At 42.7% G+C, this 22,835-nt stretch overlaps 6 long non-coding RNA genes across 16 annotated transcripts; all 6 read right to left on the bottom strand.

Annotated features, from left to right (window-relative positions):
• Window positions 1-5,641: 5,641 nt before the first annotated feature.
• Window positions 5,642-7,647, bottom strand: LOC147642920 (uncharacterized). Its single transcript, XR_015272771.1, has 8 exons — window positions 7,270-7,647; window positions 7,110-7,208; window positions 6,963-7,046; window positions 6,799-6,896; window positions 6,637-6,734; window positions 6,471-6,569; window positions 6,303-6,403; window positions 5,642-6,242 (listed from the first exon to the last, which is right to left on the bottom strand). It is a non-coding gene; the product is annotated as an uncharacterized LOC147642920 (long non-coding RNA).
• Window positions 7,648-8,437: 790 nt separating this feature from the next.
• On the bottom strand, window positions 8,438-9,037 carry LOC147642919 (uncharacterized). Of its 4 annotated transcripts, none has more exons than XR_015272778.1 (4): window positions 8,939-9,037; window positions 8,780-8,873; window positions 8,623-8,700; window positions 8,438-8,555 (listed from the first exon to the last, which is right to left on the bottom strand). It is a non-coding gene; the product is annotated as an uncharacterized LOC147642919 (long non-coding RNA). The 4 variants fall into 4 exon arrangements; XR_015272780.1 differs by having other exon boundaries at window positions 8,623-8,695; window positions 8,939-9,033; XR_015272777.1 differs by lacking the exon at window positions 8,939-9,037 and having other exon boundaries at window positions 8,780-8,922.
• Window positions 9,038-9,527: 490 nt separating this feature from the next.
• Window positions 9,528-10,127, bottom strand: LOC147642918 (uncharacterized). Of its 4 annotated transcripts, none has more exons than XR_015272774.1 (4): window positions 10,029-10,127; window positions 9,870-9,963; window positions 9,713-9,790; window positions 9,528-9,645 (listed from the first exon to the last, which is right to left on the bottom strand). It is a non-coding gene; the product is annotated as an uncharacterized LOC147642918 (long non-coding RNA). The 4 variants fall into 4 exon arrangements; XR_015272776.1 differs by having other exon boundaries at window positions 9,713-9,785; window positions 10,029-10,123; XR_015272773.1 differs by lacking the exon at window positions 10,029-10,127 and having other exon boundaries at window positions 9,870-10,012.
• Window positions 10,128-11,707: 1,580 nt separating this feature from the next.
• On the bottom strand, window positions 11,708-12,303 carry LOC147642917 (uncharacterized). Of its 4 annotated transcripts, none has more exons than XR_015272768.1 (4): window positions 12,209-12,303; window positions 12,050-12,143; window positions 11,893-11,970; window positions 11,708-11,825 (listed from the first exon to the last, which is right to left on the bottom strand). It is a non-coding gene; the product is annotated as an uncharacterized LOC147642917 (long non-coding RNA). The 4 variants fall into 4 exon arrangements; XR_015272770.1 differs by having other exon boundaries at window positions 11,893-11,965; XR_015272767.1 differs by lacking the exon at window positions 12,209-12,303 and having other exon boundaries at window positions 12,050-12,192.
• A 494-nt stretch (window positions 12,304-12,797) lies between these two features.
• LOC147642916 (uncharacterized) lies at window positions 12,798-13,301 on the bottom strand. 2 transcript variants are annotated; one of them, XR_015272766.1, is made up of 3 exons: window positions 13,140-13,301; window positions 12,983-13,060; window positions 12,798-12,915 (listed from the first exon to the last, which is right to left on the bottom strand). It is a non-coding gene; the product is annotated as an uncharacterized LOC147642916 (long non-coding RNA). The 2 variants fall into 2 exon arrangements; XR_015272765.1 differs by having other exon boundaries at window positions 12,983-13,055.
• An 8,766-nt stretch (window positions 13,302-22,067) lies between these two features.
• On the bottom strand, window positions 22,068-22,791 carry LOC147642915 (uncharacterized). The gene is made up of 2 exons (XR_015272772.1): window positions 22,740-22,791; window positions 22,068-22,451 (listed from the first exon to the last, which is right to left on the bottom strand). It is a non-coding gene; the product is annotated as an uncharacterized LOC147642915 (long non-coding RNA).
• Between the last annotated feature and the right edge of the window lie 44 nt (window positions 22,792-22,835).

Raw genomic sequence — 22,835 nt, 5'->3', positions numbered from 1 at the left:
AAGTCTTTCCGATAACATTCCGATAACACTTTTTCGATAACTTTTAGACCACTTTCCATAACATTCCGATAACACTTTTTCGATAACTTTTAGACCACTTTCCGATAACATTCCGAAAAAGTGTTATCGGAATGTTATCGGAAAGTGGTCTAAAAGTTATCGAAAAAGTGTTATCGGAATGTTATCGGAAAGTGGTCTAAAAGTTATCGAAAAAGTGTTATCGGAATGTTATCGGAAAGTGGTCTAAAAGTTATCGAAAAAGTGTTATCGGAATGTTATCGGAAAGTGGTCTAAAAGTTATCGAAAAAGTGTTATCGGAATGTTATCGGAAAGTGGTCTAAAAGTTATCGAAAAAGTGTTATCGGAATGTTATCGGAAAGTGGTCTAAAAGTTATCGAAAAAGTGTTATCGGAATGTTATCGGAAAGTGGTCTAAAAGTTATCGAAAAAGTGTTATCGGAATGTTATCGGAAAGTGGTCTAAAAGTTATCGAAAAAGTGTTATCGGAATGTTATCGGAAAGTGGTCTAAAAGTTATCGAAAAAGTGTTATCGGAATGTTATCGGAAAGTGGTCTAAAAGTTATCGAAAAAGTGTTATCGGAATGTTATCGGAAAGTGGTCTAAAAGTTATCGAAAAAGTGTTATCGGAATGTTATCGGAAAGTGGTCTAAAAGTTATCGAAAAAGTGTTATCGGAATGTTATCGGAAAGTGGTCTAAAAGTTATCGAAAAAGTGTTATCGGAATGTTATCGGAAAGTGGTCTAAAAGTTATCGAAAAAGTGTTATCGGAATGTTATCGGAAAGTGGTCTAAAAGTTATCGAAAAAGTGTTATCGGAATGTTATCGGAAAGTGGTCTAAAAGTTATCGAAAAAGTGTTATCGGAATGTTATCGGAAAGTGGTCTAAAAGTTATCGAAAAAGTGTTATCGGAATGTTATCGGAAAGTGGTCTAAAAGTTATCGAAAAAGTGTTATCGGAATGTTATCGGAAAGTGGTCTAAAAGTTATCGAAAAAGTGTTATCGGAATGTTATCGGAAAGTGGTCTAAAAGTTATCGAAAAAGTGTTATCGGAATGTTATCGGAAAGTGGTCTAAAAGTTATCGAAAAAGTGTTATCGGAATGTTATCGGAAAGTGGTCTAAAAGTTATCGAAAAAGTGTTATCGGAATGTTATCGGAAAGTGGTCTAAAAGTTATCGAAAAAGTGTTATCGGAATGTTATCGGAAAGTGGTCTAAAAGTTATCGAAAAAGTGTTATCGGAATGTTATCGGAAAGTGGTCTAAAAGTTATCGAAAAAGTGTTATCGGAATGTTATCGGAAAGTGGTCTAAAAGTTATCGAAAAAGTGTTATCGGAATGTTATCGGAAAGTGGTCTAAAAGTTATCGAAAAAGTGTTATCGGAATGTTATCGGAAAGTGGTCTAAAAGTTATCGAAAAAGTGTTATCGGAATGTTATCGGAAAGTGGTCTAAAAGTTATCGAAAAAGTGTTATCGGAATGTTATCGGAAAGTGGTCTAAAAGTTATCGAAAAAGTGTTATCGGAATGTTATCGGAAAGTGGTCTAAAAGTTATCGAAAAAGTGTTATCGGAATGTTATCGGAAAGTGGTCTAAAAGTTATCGAAAAAGTGTTATCGGAATGTTATCGGAAAGTGGTCTAAAAGTTATCGAAAAAGTGTTATCGGAATGTTATCGGAAAGTGGTCTAAAAGTTATCGAAAAAGTGTTATCGGAATGTTATCGGAAAGTGGTCTAAAAGTTATCGAAAAAGTGTTATCGGAATGTTATCGGAAAGTGGTCTAAAAGTTATCGAAAAAGTGTTATCGGAATGTTATCGGAAAGTGGTCTAAAAGTTATCGAAAAAGTGTTATCGGAATGTTATCGGAAAGTGGTCTAAAAGTTATCGAAAAAGTGTTATCGGAATGTTATCGGAAAGTGGTCTAAAAGTTATCGAAAAAGTGTTATCGGAATGTTATCGGAAAGTGGTCTAAAAGTTATCGAAAAAGTGTTATCGGAATGTTATCGGAAAGTGGTCTAAAAGTTATCGAAAAAGTGTTATCGGAATGTTATCGGAAAGTGGTCTAAAAGTTATCGAAAAAGTGTTATCGGAATGTTATCGGAAAGTGGTCTAAAAGTTATCGAAAAAGTGTTATCGGAATGTTATCGGAAAGTGGTCTAAAAGTTATCGAAAAAGTGTTATCGGAATGTTATCGGAAAGTGGTCTAAAAGTTATCGAAAAAGTGTTATCGGAATGTTATCGGAAAGTGGTCTAAAAGTTATCGAAAAAGTGTTATCGGAATGTTATCGGAAAGTGGTCTAAAAGTTATCGAAAAAGTGTTATCGGAATGTTATCGGAAAGTGGTCTAAAAGTTATCGAAAAAGTGTTATCGGAATGTTATCGGAAAGTGGTCTAAAAGTTATCGAAAAAGTGTTATCGGAATGTTATCGGAAAGTGGTCTAAAAGTTATCGAAAAAGTGTTATCGGAATGTTATCGGAAAGTGGTCTAAAAGTTATCGAAAAAGTGTTATCGGAATGTTATCGGAAAGTGGTCTAAAAGTTATCGAAAAAGTGTTATCGGAATGTTATCGGAAAGTGGTCTAAAAGTTATCGAAAAAGTGTTATCGGAATGTTATCGGAAAGTGGTCTAAAAGTTATCGAAAAAGTGTTATCGGAATGTTATCGGAAAGTGGTCTAAAAGTTATCGAAAAAGTGTTATCGGAATGTTATCGGAAAGTGGTCTAAAAGTTATCGAAAAAGTGTTATCGGAATGTTATCGGAAAGTGGTCTAAAAGTTATCGAAAAAGTGTTATCGGAATGTTATCGGAAAGTGGTCTAAAAGTTATCGAAAAAGTGTTATCGGAATGTTATCGGAAAGTGGTCTAAAAGTTATCGAAAAAGTGTTATCGGAATGTTATCGGAAAGTGGTCTAAAAGTTATCGAAAAAGTGTTATCGGAATGTTATCGGAAAGTGGTCTAAAAGTTATCGAAAAAGTGTTATCGGAATGTTATCGGAAAGTGGTCTAAAAGTTATCGAAAAAGTGTTATCGGAATGTTATCGGAAAGTGGTCTAAAAGTTATCGAAAAAGTGTTATCGGAATGTTATCGGAAAGTGGTCTAAAAGTTATCGAAAAAGTGTTATCGGAATGTTATCGGAAAGTGGTCTAAAAGTTATCGAAAAAGTGTTATCGGAATGTTATCGGAAAGTGGTCTAAAAGTTATCGAAAAAGTGTTATCGGAATGTTATCGGAAAGTGGTCTAAAAGTTATCGAAAAAGTGTTATCGGAATGTTATCGGAAAGTGGTCTAAAAGTTATCGAAAAAGTGTTATCGGAATGTTATCGGAAAGTGGTCTAAAAGTTATCGAAAAAGTGTTATCGGAATGTTATCGGAAAGTGGTCTAAAAGTTATCGAAAAAGTGTTATCGGAATGTTATCGGAAAGTGGTCTAAAAGTTATCGAAAAAGTGTTATCGGAATGTTATCGGAAAGTGGTCTAAAAGTTATCGAAAAAGTGTTATCGGAATGTTATCGGAAAGTGGTCTAAAAGTTATCGAAAAAGTGTTATCGGAATGTTATCGGAAAGTGGTCTAAAAGTTATCGAAAAAGTGTTATCGGAATGTTATCGGAAAGTGGTCTAAAAGTTATCGAAAAAGTGTTATCGGAATGTTATCGGAAAGTGGTCTAAAAGTTATCGAAAAAGTGTTATCGGAATGTTATCGGAAAGTGGTCTAAAAGTTATCGAAAAAGTGTTATCGGAATGTTATCGGAAAGTGGTCTAAAAGTTATCGAAAAAGTGTTATCGGAATGTTATCGGAAAGTGGTCTAAAAGTTATCGAAAAAGTGTTATCGGAATGTTATCGGAAAGTGGTCTAAAAGTTATCGAAAAAGTGTTATCGGAATGTTATCGGAAAGTGGTCTAAAAGTTATCGAAAAAGTGTTATCGGAATGTTATCGGAAAGTGGTCTAAAAGTTATCGAAAAAGTGTTATCGGAATGTTATCGGAAAGTGGTCTAAAAGTTATCGAAAAAGTGTTATCGGAATGTTATCGGAAAGTGGTCTAAAAGTTATCGAAAAAGTGTTATCGGAATGTTATCGGAAAGTGGTCTAAAAGTTATCGAAAAAGTGTTATCGGAATGTTATCGGAAAGTGGTCTAAAAGTTATCGAAAAAGTGTTATCGGAATGTTATCGGAAAGTGGTCTAAAAGTTATCGAAAAAGTGTTATCGGAATGTTATCGGAAAGTGGTCTAAAAGTTATCGAAAAAGTGTTATCGGAATGTTATCGGAAAGTGGTCTAAAAGTTATCGAAAAAGTGTTATCGGAATGTTATCGGAAAGTGGTCTAAAAGTTATCGAAAAAGTGTTATCGGAATGTTATCGGAAAGTGGTCTAAAAGTTATCGAAAAAGTGTTATCGGAATGTTATCGGAAAGTGGTCTAAAAGTTATCGAAAAAGTGTTATCGGAATGTTATCGGAAAGTGGTCTAAAAGTTATCGAAAAAGTGTTATCGGAATGTTATCGGAAAGTGGTCTAAAAGTTATCGAAAAAGTGTTATCGGAATGTTATCGGAAAGTGGTCTAAAAGTTATCGAAAAAGTGTTATCGGAATGTTATCGGAAAGTGGTCTAAAAGTTATCGAAAAAGTGTTATCGGAATGTTATCGGAAAGTGGTCTAAAAGTTATCGAAAAAGTGTTATCGGAATGTTATCGGAAAGTGGTCTAAAAGTTATCGAAAAAGTGTTATCGGAATGTTATCGGAAAGTGGTCTAAAAGTTATCGAAAAAGTGTTATCGGAATGTTATCGGAAAGTGGTCTAAAAGTTATCGAAAAAGTGTTATCGGAATGTTATCGGAAAGTGGTCTAAAAGTTATCGAAAAAGTGTTATCGGAATGTTATCGGAAAGTGGTCTAAAAGTTATCGAAAAAGTGTTATCGGAATGTTATCGGAAAGTGGTCTAAAAGTTATCGAAAAAGTGTTATCGGAATGTTATCGGAAAGTGGTCTAAAAGTTATCGAAAAAGTGTTATCGGAATGTTATCGGAAAGTGGTCTAAAAGTTATCGAAAAAGTGTTATCGGAATGTTATCGGAAAGTGGTCTAAAAGTTATCGAAAAAGTGTTATCGGAATGTTATCGGAAAGTGGTCTAAAAGTTATCGAAAAAGTGTTATCGGAATGTTATCGGAAAGTGGTCTAAAAGTTATCGAAAGTGTTATCAAAATGTTATTGATTAGTAGTCGGAAAGTTATCAGAAAGCTTTAATAAAGCGTCTAAAAATAACTGTTAAAAATGACTTAAATGGGTATACAAAATAATATAAAGATTTGCTAAATATTAATATATATTTATCTAGTTTACGCTTCATGAAGTTTCGCGTTCGTTTTTAGTAGACCTTTCTACCGATTGCCGTTTTCAAATCTCAAATGGCAGAACAATGATCTAAACAAAAGCAGTAGCCTTCCAAATATCAACATTTAAAACAACTGCGGATCATACTCTCCCTATGTGCTTCTCTTGCTTTTAAATTCCACCGAATAATGCGAAGAAGCTAACAATAATATTAACGGCACTTTATAGGGGTATTCCAAAAGCAAAAACAGTATAAAAGCAAGAGTAGTGCAAATATAAGTGAACAAATGCATGGAAAGACGAAGAACAAAGTAATAAGAAAATATATTTGTTTCATTCCATCCAATGACACGTGGCTGCACTTTCCAGCGGTTAATATGGAGAGCAAAACGAAAACAACGCTTCAGTACGCCTCGCCTTGTTACACACACACATTCGCTGGCCACTGACGTTTGGAATTGACGCTGATTTCCTTTTAATCCATTTCCTCGTCTCCCCTAAATGGTTCATAATGCTGGTTTTGCAAAATACGATCCATATTATTCAGTGCGGTCGCGTCGAACTAGCGTCTGAAATGTCAAAAAATATATACCAAAAATTAACACGGCATTATCACGAATAATTTTAATGCGCAAAGGGTAAGAACTTTGCTAAATGGAAGCCTGCCAGTTCCTTATACTTAACCATATGGCGTTGGCGTGCTTTTGGCCTCGCGTCAAACTTGCCAGACCTTTTGCCTTCCCGCGTATTATTAATTATAATATTAAATTACTTAAGGTTACCGTATAGGTTTTGGACACACATTCAAATATTTTTGTTATTGTTAATATAAATATTTGATTTGCTTCTACTGCTAGCGCTGCCTTGCTAATTGTGTTGCCGCTGCTGCTGCTGCTCTGCTGGCGTAGCTGCATTAATGCAAATAAAACATTAATTCAGTTAAACCAAAAAATAACGGATATATGCACATATCGGTCGTTTCGCTTTCACACATATTATTTTTGCTGCCGCTGCTTCTGCCTGTTTCTCTACTGATCTTGCTGCTTCCCCTGTTGCTCTGCTGGCGTCCCTACGATATTAATTATGAAACATTGATTCAGTTAAAATAAATACAAAACCGATGAATGCACACATACCGGTGTTCTCGCTTTCACGCATATTCTTTTTGTATTCGCTACTGCTGCCTTTGTTTCTCTACTGATCTTGCCACTGCCCCTGTTGCTCTGCGGGCGTCGCTGCAATAATACATATAAAACATTGATTCGGTTATAAAAAATACAAAACCGATGAAAGCAGACATACCGGTCATCTCGCTTTCACGCATATTCTTTTTCAATCCATTGCTACTGCTCTTTTGCTCTGCTGTTCTTGCCGCTGCCCCTGATAGTCTGATGGCGTTGCTGCAATAATACATATAAACATAGATTCTGTTGAAAAAAAAACAACAGATGTAAGCACACATACCGGTCGTCTCGCTTTCACGCATAGTCTTTTTGCGAAAGGTGCTGCTGCCCCTTTTGCTCTGCTGTTCTTGCCGCTGACCCTAATACTCGCTGGCGCTGCTGCAATAATACATATAAACAATGATTCGGTTAAAAAAAACACAAAGCAGATGTAAGTACACATACCAGTCATCTCGCTTTCACACATATTCTTTTTGCTGCCGCTGCCCCTGTTGCTCCGCTTAACGTGCCGCTGCTCTGCTGGCGTCGCTGCAATAATACAAATAAAACATTGGTTAGGTAAGCAAACCAAAAAAAGATGGACGCACATACCGGTTGTCTCGCTTTAACGCATGTTTTTTTTACTGCCTCTGCAGGTGCCCCAGTTCCTCTGCTCTTTCTGACTCTGCTGCTGCTTTGCTGGCGTCGCTGCTCTAATACAAGTAAATAATGTATTATGTTAAACCAAAAAAAGGAATGAACGTATACATACCGGTTGTCTTGCTTTCACACCCATTGTTTTTGATACGAGCAGGTTGCTAGCGCCACTAATTTAGCATTTTCACACCAACACATGGCCAGCGGACTCACAGACATGCTGCCAGGTGAGACACAAAAGTGGCCGGCTGCTCGAATATGGTCACCGTTGCCGCCGCTTCATCTCGCGTCATGTCACGTTCCGCACACACATTTCCTGGCCACTAAAGTTTTGCGGTCTCTGGCATCGATATTTTTCGTTTTCTTTTTTTCTTTCGCTCCGACTGGTGGCACGTCGTTTCGTTTTTAAAAAACAGAGCTTCGAATTATCAATAGTTATATATAGGCAATACATCGATGTTGGTATCGATATGGCGTCAACCCAAAGCTCACAAGTGCGTGGAACATCGGTCACTCCAGCTACAAAAAATACCAAATCGGACTGTATTAAAAACATGTCATCCAGTCACTGAACCGGATAACGTAACCAATGGCAACGACTGGATAACGCGTTTTCAGTAAAGTCCGATTTGGTATTTTTGTTGAAGGTAACCGTAACGGAACCATTAGCAACAGAAAATATGGACAATTTCATGAACTAAATTTAAAAAAATTTGCATGTGCAATTAGCGACATGATTTTTCGTATATTTTGTATTGTTATTTACAACCCAAATAAATTCGCCATTTGTAGCTGAACATTTTCCGTTGCGAGGTTACCTTGTCTGGTTTAGTGACTGGATAACGCGTTTTCAAAAACGTCCAATTTGGTATTTTTCTTAAAGGTGTAAACGTAAACGGAACCATTAGCAACGGAAAATATTAACAATTTTTGAATTAAATTTAAAAAAAAGGTATGTCCAATTACCGGCTTGTTTTTTTGTATATATATTTGATTATTATTTACAAGCCAAATAAATTCATCATTTGTAGCTAAACATTTTCCCTTGCGAGGCTACCTTGTCTGGTTTAGCGACTGGATAACGCGTTTTAAATAATGTCCGATTTGGTATTTTTGTTAAAGATGTGAACGAAACGGAACCATTAGCAAACAAAAATGTAAAAAAATTCATGAATTAAATGTTAAATGTAATATTTAAATGTTGGCCTCGCGCTAACCTTGCCAGACCTTTCGCTTTCCCGCGTTTATAAATTTAAATATTAAATGAATATAGCAGATAATAATTGGAATCATATTAAAATATTTTTATTAGTGTTAATATAATATTTATTTGATTTGCTGCTACTACTGCCTCTGCTCTGCCCTGCTGCTTATGCTGCCCCTTTTGCTCTGCTGGTGTTGCTGCAAGACCAGAAATAAAATATAGATTTGGTTAAAGGAACCACAAAAGAGATGAACGCACACATACCGGACGTCATGCTTTCACGCATATTCGTTTTGCTGCCCCTGTTGCTCTGCTGTTCCTGCCGCCGCTGTTTCTGCTGCTCTGCCGGCGTCGATGCATTCAAAATAAAACAATGATTTAATTACACAAACCACAAAAAAAGATATGATCGCACACATACCGGTCGTCTCGCTTTCACGCGTCTTCTTTTGCTGCCTCTGCTGCTGTCCCTGTTTCTCTGCAGCTGCTGCCGCTGTGCTGCTCTGCTAGCGTCCCTGCAATAAAAAATAATACATTGCTTTGGGTAAACAAACCACAGAAACTGGATGAACGCACATACCTGTCGTCTCGCTCTAACGCATATTCCTTTTACACCAACACACGGCCAACGGATACACAGACAAAAGCTCACAAGTGAGCTTTGTTATCCAGTCTCTGAACCAGACAACGTAACCATTAGCAATGGGAAATATTTTTAATGTCTGGAATCAACTGTTCAAGAAAATATGTGTCCAAAGAACAAAATTGCCCAAGTAAGCTTTTAGTTCGGTTTTATCAAAATCCTTTCTTTACTTTTATTATTATTTACAAAACAAATAAATGTCCAATTAACGGCTTGTTTTTTTGTATATATATTTGATTATTATTTACAAGCCAAATAAATTCATCATTTGTAGCTAAACATTTTCCCTTGCGAGGCTACCTTGTCTGGTTTAGCGACTGGATAACGCGTTTTAAATAATGTCCGATTTGGTATTTTTGTTAAAGATGTGAACGAAACGGAACCATTAGCAAACAAAAATGTAAAAAAATTCATGAATTAAATGTTAAATGTATTATTTAAATGTTGGCCTCGCGCTAACCTTGCCAGACCTTTCGCTTTCCCGCGTTTATAAATTTAAATATTAAATGAATATAGCAGATAATAATTGGAATCATATTAAAATATTTTTATTAGTGTTAATATAATATTTATTTGATTTGCTGCTACTACTGCCTCTGCTCTGCCCTGCTGCTTATGCTGCCCCTTTTGCTCTGCTGGTGTTGCTGCAAGACCAGAAATAAAATATAGATTTGGTTAAAGGAACCACAAAAGAGATGAACGCACACATACCGGACGTCATGCTTTCACGCATATTCGTTTTGCTGCCCCTGTTGCTCTGCTGTTCCTGCCGCCGCTGTTTCTGCTGCTCTGCCGGCGTCGATGCATTAAAAATAAAACAATGATTTAATTACACAAACCACAAAAAAAGATATGATCGCACACATACCGGTCGTCTCGCTTTCACGCGTCTTCTTTTGCTGCCTCTGCTGCTGTCCCTGTTTCTCTGCAGCTGCTGCCGCTGTGCTGCTCTGCTAGCGTCCCTGCAATAAAAAATAATACATTGCTTTGGGTAAACAAACCACAGAAACTGGATGAACGCACATACCTGTCGTCTCGCTCTAACGCATATTCCTTTTACACCAACACACGGCCAACGGATACACAGACAAAAGCTCACAAGTGAGCTTTGTTATCCAGTCTCTGAACCAGACAACGTAACCATTAGCAATGGGAAATATTTTTAATGTCTGGAATCAACTGTTCAAGAAAATATGTGTCCAAAGAACAAAATTGCCCAAGTAAGCTTTTAGTTCGGTTTTATCAAAATCCTTTCTTTACTTTTATTATTATTTACAAAACAAATAAATGTCCAATTAACGGCTTGTTTTTTTGTATATATATTTGATTATTATTTACAAGCCAAATAAATTCATCATTTGTAGCTAAACATTTTCCCTTGCGAGGCTACCTTGTCTGGTTTAGCGACTGGATAACGCGTTTTAAATAATGTCCGATTTGGTATTTTTGTTAAAGATGTGAACGAAACGGAACCATTAGCAAACAAAAATGTAAAAAAATTCATGAATTAAATGTTAAATGTATTATTTAAATGTTGGCCTCGCGCTAACCTTGCCAGACCTTTCGCTTTCCCGCGTTTATAAATTTAAATATTAAATGAATATAGCAGATAATAATTGGAATCATATTAAAATATTTTTATTAGTGTTAATATAATATTTATTTGATTTGCTGCTACTACTGCCTCTGCTCTGCCCTGCTGTTTATGCTGCCCCTTTTGCTCTGCTGGTGTTGCTGCAAGACCAGAAATAAAATATAGATTTGGTTAAAGGAACCACAAAAGAGATGAACGCACACATACCGGACGTCATGCTTTCACGCATATTCGTTTTGCTGCCCCTGTTGCTCTGCTGTTCCTGCCGCCGCTGTTTCTGCTGCTCTGCCGGCGTCGATGCATTAAAAATAAAACAATGATTTAATTAAACAAACCACAAAAAAAGATATGATCGCACACATACCGGTCGTCTCGCTTTCACGCGTCTTCTTTTGCTGCATCTGCTGCTGTCCCTGTTTCTCTGCAGCTGCTGCCGCTGTGCTGCTCTGCTAGCGTCCCTGCAATAAAAAATAATACATTGCTTTGGGTAAACAAACCACAGAAACTGGATGAACACACATACCTGTCGTCTCGCTCTAACGCATATTCCTTTTACACCAACACACGGCCAACGGATACACAGACAAAAGCTCACAAGTGAGCTTTGTTATCCAGTCTCTGAACCAGACAACGTAACCATTAGCAATGGGAAATATTTTTAATGTCTGGAATCAACTGTTCAAGAAAATATGTGTCCAAAGAACAAAATTGCCCAAGTAAGCTTTTAGTTCGGTTTTATCAAAATCCTTTCTTTACTTTTATTATTATTTACAAAACAAATAAATGTCCAATTAACGGCTTGTTTTTTTGTATATATATTTGATTATTATTTACAAGCCAAATAAATTCATCATTTGTAGCTAAACATTTTCCCTTGCGAGGCTACCTTGTCTGGTTTAGCGACTGGATAACGCGTTTTAAATAATGTCCGATTTGGTATTTTTGTTAAAGATGTGAACGAAACGGAACCATTAGCAAACAAAAATGTAAAAAAATTCATGAATTAAATGTTAAATGTATTATTTAAATGTTGGCCTCGCGCTAACCTTGCCAGACCTTTCGCTTTCCCGCGTTTATAAATTTAAATATTAAATGAATATAGCAGATAATAATTGGAATCATATTAAAATATTTTTATTAGTGTTAATATAATATTTATTTGATTTGCTGCTACTACTGCCTCTGCTCTGCCCTGCTGCTTATGCTGCCCCTTTTGCTCTGCTGGTGTTGCTGCAAGACCAGAAATAAAATATAGATTTGGTTAAAGGAACCACAAAAGAGATGAACGCACACATACCGGACGTCATGCTTTCACGCATATTCGTTTTGCTGCCCCTGTTGCTCTGCTGTTCCTGCCGCCGCTGTTTCTGCTGCTCTGCCGGCGTCGATGCATTAAAAATAAAACAATGATTTAATTAAACAAACCACAAAAAAAGATATGATCGCACACATACCGGTCGTCTCGCTTTCACGCGTCTTCTTTTGCTGCCTCTGCTGCTGTCCCTGTTTCTCTGCAGCTGCTGCCGCTGTGCTGCTCTGCTAGCGTCCCTGCAATAAAAAATAATACATTGCTTTGGGTAAACAAACCACAGAAACTGGATGAACGCACATACCTGTCGTCTCGCTCTAACGCATATTCCTTTTACACCAACACACGGCCAACGGATACACAGACAAAAGCTCACAAGTGAGCTTTGTTATCCAGTCTCTGAACCAGACAACGTAACCATTAGCAATGGGAAATATTTTTAATGTCTGGAATCAACTGTTCAAGAAAATATGTGTCCAAAGAACAAAATTGCCCAAGTAAGCTTTTAGTTCGGTTTTATCAAAATCCTTTCTTTACTTTTATTATTATTTACAAAACAAATAAATGTCCAATTAACGGCTTGTTTTTTTGTATATATATTTGATTATTATTTACAAGCCAAATAAATTCATCATTTGTAGCTAAACATTTTCCCTTGCGAGGCTACCTTGTCTGGTTTAGCGACTGGATAACGCGTTTTAAATAATGTCCGATTTGGTATTTTTGTTAAAGATGTGAACGAAACGGAACCATTAGCAAACAAAAATGTAAAAAAATTCATGAATTAAATGTTAAATGTATTATTTAAATGTTGGCCTCGCGCTAACCTTGCCAGACCTTTCGCTTTCCCGCGTTTATAAATTTAAATATTAAATGAATATAGCAGATAATAATTGGAATCATATTAAAATATTTTTATTAGTGTTAATATAATATTTATTTGATTTGCTGCTACTACTGCCTCTGCTCTGCCCTGCTGCTTATGCTGCCCCTTTTGCTCTGCTGGTGTTGCTGCAAGACCAGAAATAAAATATAGATTTGGTTAAAGGAACCACAAAAGAGATGAACGCACACATACCGGACGTCATGCTTTCACGCATATTCGTTTTGCTGCCCCTGTTGCTCTGCTGTTCCTGCCGCCGCTGTTTCTGCTGCTCTGCCGGCGTCGATGCATTAAAAATAAAACAATGATTTAATTAAACAAACCACATAAAAAGATATGATCGCACACATACCGGTCGTCTCGCTTTCACGCGTCTTCTTTTGCTGCCTCTGCTGCTGTCCCTGTTTCTCTGCAGCTGCTGCCGCTGTGCTTCTCTGCTAGCGTCCCTGCAATAAAAAAATAATACATTGCTTTGGGTAAACAAACCACAGAAACTGGATGAACGCACATACCTGTCGTCTCGCTCTAACGCATATTCCTTTTACACCAACACACGGCCAACGGATACACAGACAAAAGCTCACAAGTGAGCTTTGTTATCCAGTCTCTGAACCAGACAACGTAACCATTAGCAATGGGAAATATTTTTAATGTCTGGAATCAACTGTTCAAGAAAATATGTGTCCAATGAACGAAATGGCCCAAGTAATCTTTTAGTTCTGTTTTATCAAAATCCTTTCTTTACTTTTATTATTATTTACAAACCAAATAAATTCGCCATTTGTAGTTGTATATTTTCCGTTGTGTGGTTACCTTGTCTGGTTCAGAGACTGGATAACGAGTTTTCAACAGGTCCGATTTGGTACTTTTGTAAAAGGTGTGAACGAAATGGGAACTATTAGCAAAGAAAATATTAATAATTTCATGAATTATTTGGTCAAAGAACATTACGTCCAATAAACGACGTGGGCTTTCTCAGCATTTTGATATGTGCTTTATCAAAATCCGGCCAGTTCAGAAGAAAATTGATTTTTCGTATATTTTTTATTATTATTTACAGGCCAAATAAATTCGCTGTTTGTACCTGAATATTTTTCGTTGCATTGTTACCTTTTCTGGTTCAGCGACTGGATAACGCGTTTTCAATAAGGTCCGATTTTGTATTTTTGTTAAAGGTGTGAAGGAAACGGAACCATTAGCAACGGATAATATAAACAATTTCATGAATTAAACGTTCAAACAAATATACGTCCAATTAACGACATGGACTTTCTAAGCATTTTGGTATGTGTTTTATCAAAATCCGGTCGGACGTCCAGAAGAAAATAAGTTTTTTCTATATTTTTAATTGTTGCATTTCGGGTGGGAACGGGCTGAAGGACTATCGATATATCGATAGGAATAGGTGGGATTGGTTTGATCAGGAGGGGGCGAGGAAAAATGAGCGAACCGGGAAATTCAAAGTGCCTAAGAGAAAGGGTTCTTGCCCTTTCTCTCAGCAACGGCGATGATAAAGTAACGGCTGGAGTTCGGAACAGAGGAAAAGGAACCGGGCTATAAAGGGAGGTGGGAGCAGAAAAAACGAGGAGAAAAAAACTGGATGGATAACGTGGTGCGTGGTGCGGTTAACTTCGAAAAAAAAAAAAACGTGATCCCGGAAAGAAGTGGAGACGTGACCGATCGTTTTCCCAGTGCCGTTTCCTGAGCCGTTTACCCAGTGCCGTTTCTTGAGCCGTTTTCCCAGTGCCGTTTCCTGAGCGTTTTCCCAGAGCCGTCGCCCGAGCTGCTGGGCACCGCGTCGTCGCCGCGTCAGAGCCGTTTTTCCCTGAGCCGTCGCCCGAGCTGCTGGGCACAGCGTCGCCGCCGCCGCAAGTTAAGTCCGCCGGCCCACGCAATCAAACACCGTCGCCGCCGCCGCAAGCCAAGTCCGCCGGCCGGAGCCAGCTTCGGAGCCGTCGCCGCCTCTCCCGCATCCAACAACCACCGGCCGGAGCTCACTTCGGAGCCTTCACCGCCGCCGCAGTCCAAAGAAGACCCCAGATCTGGTGAGTCCGTTCCGCATGGGACGATACCAAGGGCGAATTGCGCATCAATTTCTGCCCAGGCAGCTGCCGCCGACCTGCGGGCAGCCCTTACCACCCGGCGCCAAACAAGGGCGAGCTGGGAGATATAAAAGAATAAAATAAATAAATTTAAGTTGTTAGGTGTAAGACATTAGTGTTATTGTTAGTTGGTGTTCGATGTGAGGTATTAGAGTGTTGTTCTCGCCCTCCGGATTGATCGTATCCTAGGTCCGGGATTGGTGCAACCCATGCGCTGCGACCAATAGGGGAACGGGGAAGAAGCCCTTAGCAAGTCCTCAGTTGTGTTTGAACCCCGACCCTAGACTATTTCTTATGGAGCTCCAGTAGGGATAGTAGGTGAACGAGGGAAATTTCTGGTTAGCCAATCGTGGCCAATTTGTGGCCGAAGAGCTTCTCCTCCGCCAACGTTGTCGGTCCCCAATAAAGGGCAGCCTTGGTGCAAGCGCATCCCTGGCTGAGGCCACGTTCTCGCCGTGGACGAGTTGGCGCCTAAACCATATTTGTAAGTCTGTTAGATGTAAGATGCCAAAAATGTATAATCAATAGCCAGTAAAAGTTAAGAAAATGATAATGGAGTAAGTTTACCTGGGGGGAGATGGGCCAGTCGCTAGACCGCCTGGAGTAAGCTCCGGCGTGCCGGAGATGGGTGATGCCCCGAAAGGTGGAGGAGGCATCACTGGATGGGTGGGCGCGTCGTGGCGGAACCAGCCAAGCCACAAATTCAACCCAGCAGCTTAATTGTCGTGTTTGTTTACCTTTTTGTATTGTTAGTGTTGACACTTGTAGTTTAGTCTGAGACGTCCGATTAATTCGGTATATTCTAATTGTGCGGAATGCGGGCGTTGGGTCGGACCCAGCCCTGGGCACCCTGTGCTAGCCCGGCGATGCCCAAAGAAAGGCAGTTCCGTAACAATATGGCGCCCAAACTAAAAAAATAAAAGAATAGCGGGATGACGACGTCTCGAAAGGCCACGTCCTAGGTCATCCAGCCCTCGCAATCGGTGGCTTGCGAGGCCTATGTTACGGTCTGCAACTGCACCGAGGACCGGGGACTGGTGACCAAGGCGTAGGACATTCGTTTTTATTTTTAATTAGTTTCCCAGTCAGGACGGGAGGCTTCGTCCGCAAAAAGATGGACAATTGCTCCCGGCCACAGTTCACAGAGGGTGCTGCGGTGGCAGGGTGGTGGCATCCGGGCGTGGGAACGACGGATTCGCTTCCCTTAGCCACAGACCGTGCAGAAAGCACGAGTCAAGAACCACTGTGATATAAACTGTGATATATAGTAGATAGGGAAACAAGTGTTTATTTATAATAACGTAAAGTTTGGTTGTTTTCAATGTAAATGTTTTGGTTAGAGTAAATGTTGTGCAGATCCTTGGGTTTTCCTACGGGATACTGCTGAAAGCCGATGTCCTTAACTGGCGACTTTCAGCACCGCTGAAAGTTAGCCCAGTTGACGAGCGGCCGGAGTCGAAACTACTGGGACGAATTGATGACGCGGGAATCTGGCACGGAGCACCGGCGGTTGATCGGCTCCATCTCCCCTGAATTTAGAAAGGAAAAGAAAAGTTTGTGAATTTTTTGAAGAAGAAGATTTAATTATCTATTTATTCGAATATGTATTTCTCCATTTATTTATTTATTTATTTATTTATTGATTTATTTATTTATTGCGTTATTTAATTACATATTTGTTGCATGTGCATTTATTTATGTTAGGTTATTCATGTTTACATATTTATTTATTTTGTGAATAAAGTCGGTAGCGGTTAGGAATTAAAGAATTGAAGTATGGACAGGGACAGGGGAAATAATTACCAGCTCAGGTCGAAGGGTCCTTCAGCCCAGGAAGAGGAGTTGTGGTCCACAGATGGGGAGGGTGCTGTCGGGCACGCAACGCGGGCCGGTTTTCTGGAAATGATGAAGCTGATTAATGAAGTTTTGAGACCCGCCACAAAGTAGCAGCACTTACCTGGAGGGATCGAGAGTCAGCAGCAGCAGTCGACAGCAACAGGACAACAACAGCGCCCACAGCAGACACCACCTCCGTTTGGACGAGCGAGGGAGCCCGTGCACGACGCCCGCGGAGCGGTACCCAGGCATGGACAGACGTCCGTCGGTCATGCAACGAGGCCTACGCCACGAGATCCGCCGAAGCCGCCCAGGAGGGCGCCAGATCCAGCCGAGATCTAATCATTCAGCCCCGACGGTTCCACCTAGGTTGAGGAGACGCGTCGGGATGACAGCGTTGGTCGAAACTGGCGTGTCGAGGCCCGACGCCCCGGCTGGTTTCCGTGACGAACGGACGTACGCAAACTGGGATGCAGGATTCAGTTCTCATGGCACAAGGGTGGATAGGTGGAACATTTCGTTGAGCGGTGAGGACGAGCGGAACCACATCGAAGGCTTCCTGTTTCGCTTGGAGTACTTCCAGAGGCAATCGCGTTGCTCATGGGCCGAGGTGATGAGAAATTTCCACACGCTGCTAACAGGTAGGGCCCTGGAGTGGTTTTGGATCCACGTGCAGCAGCACCGACTGGACAGCTGGCATCAGCTACGCCGAGCGCTGCTAGATCGGTTTCAGAGCCATGAGACGGAGCATCAGCGGATGCATCAGCTACTGCAGCGGGAGCAGCAGCCAGGGGAGAGCGTAGACGATTATCTGCATGCAATGCAAACCCTTGCTTCTCGCCTGAGGAAGCCGATGCCGGAGCGTCACCTGGTTAAGGTGATGAAAAAAGGGTTAAGAGAAGGGATCGCTTGCTTCATGTATGCGATGGAGCTAGTCACTGTGGATGAACTGCGGCAGGAGAGCCTCGAGGTGGAGCGTACCTTCGGACGCAGAGCTCGGGCCCAATTCCCACCACCAACGCGCTACCAAGGAGCGGAACGGAACCGAGTCAGCGAGGCGTTTGCTCCAGAGCCAGAGGAGGATGAAGACGAGCAACCACTGCAAGTGCAGGAAGTCCGGGAGCGGCCTCGAAATCCTTTCCGGGCTGGCTGCTGGAATTGTGGAGTCATGGACCACGGTTTTCGGGACTGCGGGCAGGAGCTGAAAAAAGTTTTCTGTTTCCGTTGCGGAAAGGCCGACACCGTCGCTCCGAAGTGCCCGAATTGTATGGGAAACGGACGGCGGGGCGATCCCAGAGTGGAAGGGGCTCGCCCAACGAGGAATTCCGCGCAGTAGGAGACCCTAAAAATAACAAGATAGACGTTAAGGATAATTCTAAAAATAATTTAAGATACTTACCCTATGAAGAGCGCATGCGACGGTATTTAGAGGTAAGGAACCGTATATTCGAGGAGCATCAGCTGAGCGGCATGCGTGAAGTCTCCCGGACGGTTCGAAAGGCACGAGATCGGTTCTGGAAACGCCAGCGGAAGCGCCGAGAAGTCGTCGCGGCCGTCAAGCGGGGCGGCACCCAGGATCCCAGACCGTTCGCCCGAGTAAAGATTTCAGGCCAGCAGCTGACTGGGTTGTTGGACACCGGAGCGAGCATTAGTCTGCTCGGAAAAGGCTGCAGGGAACTGGTGGACCCGATGGGTGTGCCGGTGCAGAGGTACTTCTCGGTGGTGCGAACTGCCGCTGGAGAGGATCGATCGATCATCGGCCGGATAGAGGACCTGTGGAGTATGAGGGAAGGGTAGAAAACATTCATTTCTAGCTGTGCCCTTATCTGGAACAAACGGCATACCTCGGCGTCGACTTTTGGCGGGCGTTTGACCTGGCTCCGACCGTAATTGGAGATATCCCGGTTCAAGGGGTGAAGAAAGCCGAAGAAGTTCACGCCAGGGAGATGGAGCACTACGCCGACCAGGAAGATGACGACGAGGAAAAGACAGACCCCGAATCCTGGACTATCTGAAGCCGAGAACCGAGAGCTAGAGGCAATCAAGCGGAGGATCCTCACCTTCGAGAAGGATGGTTTGGGAACGACTGGCCTGGAGAAACACTCCATAGAGCTGGTGGAAGACGCCAAAATTTTCAAGGACCGTCCCTACCCTATATCGCCAGCGAAGCAAAAGGTGGTCGAGGACGAAGTCGACAAAATGCTAGCCCTGGGAGTCATCGAGGAGAGCAAGAGCCCTTGAAGCAACCGGACGACGGTGGTGTCGAAGCCTGGAAAGGATAGATTCTGTTTAGACGCCAGGAAACTAAATGACGCGACCGTCAAGGACGCTTACCCCTTGCCCAGTATCGATGGAATCCTGTCCAGAATCGATCAAACGCATTTCATCTCCAGCGTGGATTTGAAATTTGCGTTCTGGCAGATCGAACTGGACGAGAAGAGCAAGAAGTTGACGGCGTTCACAGTTCCTGGTCGGCCCCTCTATCAATTCAGGGTGATGCCTTTCGGGCTCTGTAATGCGGCACAGAGGCTGGTGAGACTCATGGATCGAGTAATCCCAGCCGAGATCCGATCCAACGTTTTTGTATACTTGGACGATCTGCTCATTCTGGCCCCGGATATCGAGACGCACTTCCGATACCTACGACGGGTCGCCGAATGCCTAAGAGAAGCAGGATTAACTATCGGCATGAACAAATCAACAGAGCAACGCAGCGGAACGGGTGAATCGGAGCGTTCTGGCGGCTATCCGAGGGTTCCTGGAGAACGATCATAGGGAATGGGATGCCTACCTTCCCGAGATCGAAGTGGCCCTCCGGAACGCAGTTCACTCGGCTACGGGCGAAGCACCGGTTTTCACGGTGTTCGGAAACTACATATTCCTGCATGGATCCAGCTACCGGTTGGCCAGGAAGCTGCAGTCTCTGTGCGACCATGAGATGGACGGTATGCCAACGGCGGACAAGCTCCGAGTCGTGCAAGAGAAAGTGCGCAAGTGTCTGGAGGCCTCGTACGACCGCTGTCGCCGACGCTATAACCAGAGGGCCAGAGAGTTCGCCGCAAAGCCAGGCCAGGAGGTGTATCGCCAGAATTTCGTTCTCAGCGACTTCGGAAGGCAATTTAACGCAAAGTCTGCCAGGAAGTTCCTCAAGGCCAGGGTGGTGAGGACGATAGGCAGCAACGCGTACGAGCTCGAGGACATGCAGGGCCGGAGTTTGGGTGTATACCACGCCAAAGATATCCGCGTGTGACCTGGAAGAAGGATCACAAAGTATACATGGACCAGACACTGGAGAAAGGGTACTTCCCGTAAGACGTGGGCCCCGCGTTGGGCACCGTACGGAACTGCGCTGGAGATACAGATCCAAATGCTCCCAATGATCCTGTCGAGCCGCTGGAAGCCGGCAGCAGCTCCCCATATCCTTGGGTGGTGTTGCATTTCGGGTGTGAACGGGCTGAAGGACTATCGATATATCGATAGGGATAGGTGGGATTGATAGGACCAGGAGGGGGTGAACCGGGAAGTTCAAAGTGCCTAAGAGAAAGGATTCTTGCCCTTTCTCTCAGCAACGGCGATGATAAAGTAACGGCTGGAGTCCGGAACAGAGGAAAAGGAACCGGGCTATAAAGGGAGGTGGGAGCAGAAAAAACGAGGAGAAAAAAACTGGATGGATAACGTGGTGCGTGGTGCGGTTAACTTCGGAAAGGAAAGCCGTTTCCTGAGTGTTTCCCAGAGCCTTGGCCCGAGCTGCTGGGCACCGCGTCGTCGCCGCCGCAAGCCAAGTCCGCCGGCCCACGCAAGCGTCAGAGCCGTTTTTCCCTGAGCCGTCGCCCGAGCTGCTGGGCACCGCGTCGCCGCCGCCGCAAGCCAAGTCCGCCGGCCGGAGCCAGCTTCGGAGCCGTCGCCGCCCCTCCCGCATCCAACAACCACCGGCCAGAGTGACCGGCGCAGCCAAGTCCGCCGGCCGGAGCCCACTTCGGAGCCTTCACCGCCGCCGCAGTCCAAAGAAGACCCCAGATCTGGTGAGTCCGCTCCGCATGGGACGATACCAAGGGCGAATTGCGCATCAATTTCTGCACAGGCAGCTTCCGCCGACCTGCGGGCAGCCCTTACCACCCGGCGCCAAACCAGGGCGAGCTGGGAGATATAAAAGAAGAAAATAAATAAATTTAAGTTGTTAGGTGTAAGACATTAGTGTTATTGTTAGTTGGTGTTCGATGTGAGGTATTAGAGTGTTGTTCTCGCCCTCCGGATTGATCGTATCCTAGGTCCGGGATTGGTGCAACCCATGCGCTGCGACCAATAGGGGAACGGGGAAGAAGCCCTTAGCTAGTCCTCAGTTGTGTTTGAACCCCGACCCTAGACTATTTCTTATGGAGCTCCAGTAGGGATAGTAGGTGAAGGAGGGAAATTTCTGGTTAGCCAATCGTGGCCAATTTGTGGCCGAAGAGCTTCTCCTCCGCCAACGTTGTCGGTCCCCAATAAAGGGCAGCCTTGGTGCAAGCGCATCCCTGGCTGAGGCCACGTTCTCGCCGTGGACGAGTTGGCGCCTAAACCATATTTGTAAGTCTGTTAGATGTAAGATGCCAAAAATGTATAATCAATAGCCAGTAAAAGTTAAGAAAATGATAATGGAGTAAGTTTACCTGGGGGGAGATGGGCCAGTCGCTAGACCGCCTGGAGTAAGCTCCGGCGTGCCGGAGATGGGTGATGCCCCGAAAGGTGGAGGAGGCATCACTGGATGGGTGGGCGCGTCGTGGCGGAACCAGCCAAGCCACAAATTCAACCCAGCAGCTTAATTGTCGTGTTTGTTTACCTTTTTGTATTGTTAGTGTTGACACTTGTAGTTTAGTCTGAGACGTCCGATTAATTCGGTATATTCTAATTGTGCGGACTGCGGGCGTTGGGTCGGACCCAGCAATGGGCACCCTGAGCTAGCCCGGCGATGCCCAAAGAAAGGCAGTTCCGTAACAATATGGCGCCCAAACTAAAAAAATAAAAGAATAGCGGGATGACGACGTCTCGAAAGGCCACGTCCTAGGTCATCCAGCCCTCGCAATCGGTGGCTTGCGAGGCCTATGTTACGGTCTGCAACTGCACCGAGGACCGGGGACTGGTGACCAAGGCGTAGGACATTCGTTTTTATTTTTAATTAGTTTCCCAGTCAGGACGGGAGGCTTCGTCCGCAAAAAGATGGACAATTGCTCCCGGCCACAGTTCACAGAGGGTGCTGCGGTGGCAGGGTGGTGGCATCCGGGCGTGGGAACGACGGATTCGCTTCCCTTAGCCACAGACCGTGCAGAAAGCACGAGTCAAGAACCACTGTGATATAAACTGTGATATATAGTAGATAGGGAAACAAGTGTTTATTTATAATAACGTAAAGTTTGGTTGTTTTCAATGTAAATGTTTTGGTTAGAGTAAATGTTGTGCAGATCCTTGGGTTTTCCTGGTGGATGAGGCTTCCTGGGATCAGTCTGTTGGTGAAGTCGCGACCCGCAGGTCTCACTGCGCGCTGCGCGACCATCGCAGTCTGAGCCTTGAAGTCCCAGGCATCAAGGAAAATCCTACGGGATACTGCTGAAAGCCGATGTCCTTAACTGGCGACTTTCATCACCGCTGAAAGTTAGCCCAGTTGACGAGCGGCCGGAGTCGAAACTACTGGGACGAATTGATGACGCGGGAATCTGGCACGGAGCATCGGCGGTTGATCGGCTCCATCTCCCCTGAATTTAGAAAGGAAAAGAAAAGTTTGTGAATTTTTTGGTTGAGTACGCAGGTAGAAGAAGATTTAATTATCTATTTATTCGAATATGTATTTCTCCATTTATTTATTTATTTATTTATTTATTGATTTATTTATTTATTGCGTTATTTAATTACATATTTGTTGCATGTGCATTTATTTATGTTAGGTTATTCATGTTTACATATTTATTTATTTTGTGAATAAAGTCGGTAGCGGTTAGGAATTAAAGAATTGAAGTATGGACAGGGACAGGGGAAATAATTACCAGCTCAGGTCGAAGGGTCCTTCAGCCCAGGAAGAGGAGTTGTGGTCCACAGATGGGGAGGGTGCTGTCGGGCACGTATTGATTTATTGATTTATT

This window comes from Drosophila serrata, unplaced genomic scaffold (assembly GCF_035046125.1).
Source record: "Drosophila serrata isolate PLE 108 unplaced genomic scaffold, ASM3504612v1 contig_333, whole genome shotgun sequence".
Classification (NCBI taxonomy): Eukaryota; Metazoa; Arthropoda; class Insecta; order Diptera; family Drosophilidae; genus Drosophila; species Drosophila serrata.
The sequence above is the reverse complement of the archived record's forward strand: the minus strand, read 5'-3'. Positions and strand labels throughout refer to the sequence as shown.